Here is a 6592-nt window from a genome sequence, read left to right on the forward strand (position 1 = left end):
ATCTACACTTCTGTTAAAATGTAATAATCACTTATTCTTCTGTTGTTTGGATGCGTTACATTAGTTTTTGGATGATACCACAAATTTGGGTATCAATCCGATACAAGTAGTTACAGGGTCATACATTGGTCATCATTTAAGTTCTCATGTGTCCAGGGATGTATATTTCCTGAGTTTATGAATATAATATGAATTAAAAAAAAAAAAAAGATTTTGTGACAATAAAAAATATTGATATAATCATAGTAGTACCGACTAGACACGCTCTTGTAGTTGGTATCATTACAGTGGATGTCAGATCTAGATCCACCAATGGCGTTTGTTTACAGGCATGACGACGTGCCGTCGTGAGAAAAAATATGGCGAACTGGTACCTTTCAAACAGAGTATAGTAGCGTTTTTTATTCATTAGTACAGCGATACTATACTAGTACCGGTATACCGTACAGTCCTAGTTCACACACACAACATTACTGAAAATGTGCAAGTCAGTTCTCATCGTTCATTCATTTTGAAAGATATCTGGTTCAGTGTTAAGTTCATTCAATTGCACGGTCTCTTTTAGTCGCTGGGTGAGTGGTTTACAAAATAAACAAGGTGTCACGGCCCGGGCGCATTCACATGTGCGCTGCGCTGGGCGCAACTACATGCGCGCATCGGCGCGTGCCACGCCTGCATTCGATCCGCTCAATCAGCACTCTACACGCCTATCGCTGATGAGCTCCCTCGCCTTCTTAAGCCAGTGCAAACCTGCGTTCCGGGCCAGAACGTAGCGACCTGTTCCCGTACACAGCATTCCTCTGTTCCCGCGTTACGAGCTGTGCGTCTCGTCTCCCCGTGTCCCCCTCTGGTTCCCTGGCTGCCCCTCTTGGATCTCGACCTCCCGCCTGGACACGGACTTTGACGCCTCGCTCCTGCTCTAGACCTCACACCTGCCCACAGACCACCGAGGCTACCTCGCCCCCTCTTGGACTTCCGCACCTCGCTCAACACTTCACACTACAGATACTCGCTCATCATCATCGGCGGTCACTCGAACGAGTATGACGATCCTCCTGGTAGGGGTGTATCCCTTTATGGAGGATGCCTGTGCGTGACTTTGTTTAACGTGGGGGGACTGGTGCACAGACAGCCACCACACGATCCTTGACAGAATCGGGTCAGGGTCCAGTGGCATGGAGTCAAAGGCGACTGGGGACCCTTTTCTGCTGCAGCCTTCTTCCGCCATTGCAGCCGTTGTGTTACGGCTCAGACTCCTGCCAGCGCCGCTCATCCGTCTGTGCGGCTGGGATGAACGAGCTGCCTTCATAAGCTCGCACAACCTGCCATGCCACGCCGGAGTATAATCTTCTGTTGGCGTACAACTTCCGTTCCCGTGTTTGACGTTGCTGTGTGTCTCGTCATTCCTCGTCCTCGTTCCCCTTCCCGGACTGCCTCTTTGATCTCGACCTCCCGCTTGGACACGTTCCTATCGACGCCTCTCGCTCGCCCTGGATCATCTGCCTGTCTTCCTGCCTTGTCCCTCCTCTCGCCCAACACAACATTAGGTAACACACACTACAGCTAATCACATACATAGCTACGCACCACATACACTTTTGGATCTAGTTCACACTCCATTTCCTTAGTTTATATTATTAGGGACCGAGTCCCTTTGGGACAGAGGACCCTATTGTATTTCTAGCGTTTTATTATTATACCGCCGCCTCTTTGAGCTGTAATTTGACCCCCTTAACATGCTTCAAAACTCACCAAATTGGACACACACATCAGGACTGGCAAAAATTGCGATCTAATCAAAAAACCAAACCCCAAAACTCAAAATTGCTCTCTAGCGCCCCCTAGGAAGAAAACACAGACAAAACTGCCTGTAACTCCCAGTAGGAATGTCGTAGAGACATGAAACAAAAAACCTCTATGTAGGTCTCACTTAGACCTATATTTAATACACTGACAACCCCCAGCAAAAATCAACAAAAAGTTTGCAATTCCCCCTTCAAAACAAAAGTTGTGTAAAAACAGTCACTTTTTTTCAAACATTATCTCCTCTGAGCGCGTTTGTCGTGTCGGCTTCAAATTAGCACAGGAGAGAGATTGAACCCTTCCGATTAAAAGTTGATGAAAGACTTTTAATTACTGCTCCGGTTTGGATTTTATGAGACCTCAAAGTCGGTCCCGTCCTTCGCTGCTGGCAGCTTTAATTATTGTTTGTTATTATATATATATTGACTATATATACCTGTATAATAAATTATTGAACATTACTTCCCTCTGGTGTCTGTTGCCGTCACCTCCCCTCCTAACCATAACACGTTGTGGTAGTTCTTAAATCTACCGTCTTCCGCCTGCTCCGCCGGAAGATACTCGCTACACATAGTCACACCCATACAACTTTTGGATTAGTCACACTCCATTCCCTTGTTTATTATTATTTAATAATAAGTATACAGCTAACTGACGTCCCTGCTGTCTGTGCCGTCTTCTTCCCCTGTACACGTAACACACGGTCTCTAATTACCTCCGGGTGGCAACACATTGACATTAAGATATCTGGCTGTAGGCAACCTCCTGATGTTGTTTTCTGATTAACTCACGAATGGTCACCCCCCGGCAGCTCAGTGCACTTTGCTATGTAAATAAACAAACAATGGTGTAATGGGAGCATTTAGTGCATTCCCACACGGACTCTGATTTGCCACGTGGAGTACATTGTGGTCGTCGCAGTCCTCGCTACCTGCGCCGAAGATTTCGCAGGACTTTTGGAGCCGCGTTCAGCCTTTTGCTCTTCAGAAGTGCACTCAGTCGAGAGGTGCCATTAGCACATTACCACAGCGCGTGGTGAAAAGTGGGCCAAACAGGAGTGCAACCCTGGAGAATAGTGACACTTTAACATCACTGTCACATCACATTAAGGCGGATGGAAGATGGAAGATTGTTGCTCCCTCAAGCCGTGCTGCAGAGAGACCAGGAAGCGGACATGATGTACCTCGGAAGGTCACAAGGAAGGCAGGAATTACGCCGTGAAATGACGTTACTGAAGTGACTTTTCTAACCTGGATTGCATGGTCTATCACCAGCAAATTACTTGATTTATCTATAGAGTGCACATTTTAGACGCAAACAATATTTTACGTACATTAGCCGCACAGGACCATAAGCCACAGATATATATATACCAGTACAAAATATTTTGTAAATTTTTATTTTAGAGATGTCCGATGTCACACCCCGCCTCGGGTGAAAGTAATGTAACCGTTGCAAACCAGACTTTCAAATCAAGGATGGCAAGGCACGCAGTTGGTAACAGTTTACAAACATTTATTGAAATCCCAAAAAGTGTCAAAAGGTGAACAATGACAGGAAAACAAAGCACCTACACTCTGTAATGGTAATAAACAGAGGCAATATTAGTATTGTATATTATATATAGTACATTTATATTCTAAATACATTTCAAAGTTGCATGCTTTAAATAGGCCTATATAATTCATCAAAATAAGCATATTAAAAATAATCAAAATGTAAATCATCCATTATAACAAAATACATGTATTCATAATCAAAGGTCAATAATCAAATATGTCAAAGTAAAGAATTAAAAAATGAAAACAGATTTAGCAAAATCTATTAGCAATCAACAAAACTAATTTAACCGGTTACAACACAACATCTCATCATCAAAATAATCACCTCAGTAGATGATGCATGGAGACCGAAACTCCTGCTCAGGACAGAGAACCTCCCCAACAGCAGACTGTCAGAAAAACGGCATTTTCCAACTTAAATAGCCCATAGCTCCGCCCACTAGCTGGGACCAATTTGACAGGGGGAATTAAGAAAACAGTTATTTTGGAAATTACACCATAAATAACCATCACATGTCTAAAAAGTATTCACATAGTACTTTTGCATGTGTAGAGCAGTCATTTTTGTACACAGTATATTCAGGCTTTAGACAACACAACTTTCAAATGTCCAGTGTCCTTCTGTAATACCCAGCTTTTGATAATCATGGTTTGACCCAAATTTGGCCTAATTAGTGAATGCAGGTGTGTTCACCTATATAAAGCCCTCAACCCCACCCTGACTCTTTTAGTCAACTGTTCAGAGCCATGGTGGGTGACAGGTAACAATTTGTTTGTTGAGCACATGCTTTTCACTAGCTAACAAGATTGAATGTTTGTAGTTTGTCCATGTTGAGCTTCCCAACAAATGTGCACGGTTTGTGAGGAAGTCCAAAGGTCAAACAGTGACAGTGTGGGGTCAAACTGTCACATTACCTCCCTCCTCTCCAGCGACAGCAAGTTCAGGGAGACGAGACAGGTAATCAGCTAGCAAGTTAGTTTTGCCAGCTCGATGTGTGATATTGAAGCAAAAGGGCTGTAACGCCAAGTACCATCTGGTGACACGGGAGTTCTTATCCCTCATGGAGTTGATCCAGCTCAATGCTCTGTGGTCCGTTTCCAGATCAAAGGTCCGTCCCAGAAGGTAATAACGTAGGCTGTCCAATGCCCACTTGATGGCAAGACATTCCTTTTCGATGGCAGAGTACCTAGTTTCTCTGGGATGCAGTTTACGGCTCAGATATAGAAGCGGTTGTTCCTCGCCCTCCTTTCCTTGGGCTAGGACGGCTCCAAGGCCCACACCGGAGGCATCAACTTGAACAAGGAATCGCTGGTTGAAGTCAGGACTTTGTAAGACCGGGAAAGAGCATAGAATAGCTTTGACCTTTGTGAAGGCAGTTTCACATTTTTCTGTCCATTTGACTGGATTAGAGGATCCTTTGGTAGTCAGCTCGACAAGAGGAGCTGTGATGGTAGAGAAGTGGGGCACAAATCTTCTGTACCACCCAGAAAGCCCCAAGAATGACCGGACCTGCTTCTTTGTCCGGGGTCTAGGACTGTCTTGGATAGCCTTCACCTTGTCCACCTGAGGGCGTATCTGCCCGTTGCCAAGATGGTAACCTAGGTAGCACACCTCAGTTTTGGCCCACTCACATTTCTGGGTGTTAAGAGTGAGCCCAGCAGAATGGATCCGGAGCAGGACTTGACGCAGGTGAGAGAGGTGGTCTTTCCAGGAAGTGCTGAAAACCACCACATCATCAAGATAGGCAGCAGAGAACTGGCCACACCCCTGCAGAGCGCGATCCATTAGCCGCTGAAAGGTTGCGGGGGCTCCGTGGAGTCCGAACGGCATCACTGTGTAATGATAGAGACCCTTTGGTCCACGGAAGGCAGTGTACTCCCTAGACTCCTTCTTTAAAGGGACTTGCCAGTATCCCTTACACAGGTCAAGGGTGGTGATGAACACAGCTTTGCCGAGCTTCTCAAGAAGTTCATCAATATGTGGCATAGGATAAGCATCAAATTTAGAAACGGCATTCACTTTGCGTAGGTCATTACAAACTCGTATCGTGTTGTCTTTTTTAGGAACGAGGACAATGGGGTTACACCACTCACTGTTTGAGGGTTCAATCACTCCTAGATCCAGCATGGTTTGGATTTCATGGTTGAGGGGCTCCACCATCCGCTCAGGCACTCTGTATGGGCGCTGACGGATAGGTGTTGGGTTTTTTAAGTGAATGACATGTTCAATTAGTGGAGTCCTTCCGGGCTTTCCACTGAACAATACTGGGAATTCTTCACACACTTGCAATAGTTTAAGGGCAGATTGTGCAGACAAGTGGCTTACATCAGGTTTCTGTGGTGTAGTGAGCATGGACAGATCTGTCTCCTCCACATCATCCTCCATTTCCACTTCCCGTGCCAGCATCACCTTTTTCTCTTGCAACTTCTTGCTTTGAGTAGGTACTTGACTGGCCTGGACATCCTTTCCTTCCACAGAGGATTTCCTCTCCTTCCATTCCTTCAGAAGGTTGATGTGGTACACTTGGGATGCCTTTCCTTTATCCGGATGTGAGATCTCATAGGTGACTGGACCAGCTTGTCTGACCACGGAGTAAGGACCTTGCCATTGGGCCAGCAGTTTATGGCTTGAGGTTGGAAGCAAGAGCATGACCTTTTGACCTGGGTATAGCACCCTGTGACGTGCTTTTTGGTCATACCAGGTCTTCTGTTTCATCTGGGCCTTTCCAAGATTTTCTCTTGCCTTGGCTCTGTATTGCTCCAGCCGGTCTCGCATCTGCAGCACATAAGAAAGTACCCCTTGTGGTGCAGGTGGTTTGGATTCCCAGGATTTCTTCAAGAGGTCCAAGGGGCCTTGAACAGGGAACCCATAAAGAAGCTCAAAAGGCGAAAACCCGGTAGAGGCTTGGGGTACCTCTCGATAGGCAAAGAGCAAGAAGGGAAGCCATTTCTCCCAGTCTCGACCGGTGTCGTCTACAAACTTCCTCAGCATGGACTTCAGGGTTTGGTTGAAGCGTTCCACCAACCCGTCAGTTTGTGGATGATAGGGGGTGGTGCGAATGCCAGTAATTCCAAGTTGTTTGTGAAGCTGCTTCATGAGCTTTGAGGTGAAGTTGGTTCCTTGATCCGTGATTATTTCATCTGGAATTCCTACTCGTGAGAAGAATTGTACAAGTGCAGAGATGACTTTCGGAGTCTTGATACTCCTTAGTGGGAAGGCCTCGGGA

This window comes from Entelurus aequoreus, linkage group LG05 (assembly GCF_033978785.1).
Source record: "Entelurus aequoreus isolate RoL-2023_Sb linkage group LG05, RoL_Eaeq_v1.1, whole genome shotgun sequence".
NCBI classification, from domain to species: domain Eukaryota; kingdom Metazoa; phylum Chordata; class Actinopteri; order Syngnathiformes; family Syngnathidae; genus Entelurus; species Entelurus aequoreus.